Consider the following 1,031-nt stretch of genomic DNA (forward strand, 5'->3'; position numbering starts at 1 on the left):
CTCCTTCATGGAGATGTTGTATGAAGATCACGTGAATCCGTGCCTGTAGAGCAGGGGCTGCAAACTCCTGCAGATAATATGAGGGATGTGGGCTCTGCGGGGAGGATGTAGGCAGGAGGACTCACCTTCTCTGCTGAGGGCCTGTGCTGCTCGGCTCCAGCCACTGATAAAGTTATACGGTTAGAACATGGGCCAATGTTTTCAGTTATGATTCTTTGTCATTGTTCTTGAGACAGGTCTTACTCTGTTGCCTAGGCTGGAGTGCAGTGGCACCATCATGGCTCACTGCAGCCTTGAACTTCCAGGCTCAACCAATCCTCCTGCCATAGCTGGGACTATAGGAAATGCACCACCACACCTGGCAAATTTTTTTTTTTTTTTGGTAGAAACAGGGTCTCACTATGTTGCCCAAGCTGGTCTTGAACTCCTGGGCTCACAGGATCCTCCCTTCTCAGCCTCCGAAGTGCTGGGATAACAGTCATGAGCCACTGTACCCGGCCTCTTCTTTTGTTTTGAGACAGGGTCTCACTCTGTTACCCAGGCTGAAGTGCAGTGACACCACCATGACTCACTGCAGCCTTGACCTCCCTGACAAGTGATTCACCCTGAGAATCAGGCTGACTCCCAAGTTGCTGGGACTACAGATGTGCACCACCATGCCTGGCTAATTTTTGTACTTTTAGTAGAGACGGGGTTCCTCCATGTTGCCCAGGCTGGTCTTGAACTCCTGGGCTCAAGTGATCCTCCTGCCTCGGCCTCCTGAGTAGCTGAGACTACAGGTGCATGTCATTGTAGCGGGCTCCCTCCCATTTCTTTTTCTTTTTATTTTTTGAGACAGAATCTCACTCTGTTGCCCAGGCTGGAGTTCAGTGGCTCTCTCGTGGCTCACTGTAACCTCCACCTCCCAAGTTCAAGCAACATTCCTGCTTCAGCCTCCCGAGTAGCTGGTATTACAGGTGTGCGCCACTACATCGGCTAATTTTTGTATTTTTAGTAGAGACGGGGTTTCACCATGTTGGCCAGGCTGGTCT

This window comes from Colobus angolensis, unplaced genomic scaffold (genome assembly GCF_000951035.1).
Source record: "Colobus angolensis palliatus isolate OR3802 unplaced genomic scaffold, Cang.pa_1.0 Scaffold128, whole genome shotgun sequence".
Taxonomy (NCBI): domain Eukaryota; kingdom Metazoa; phylum Chordata; class Mammalia; order Primates; family Cercopithecidae; genus Colobus; species Colobus angolensis.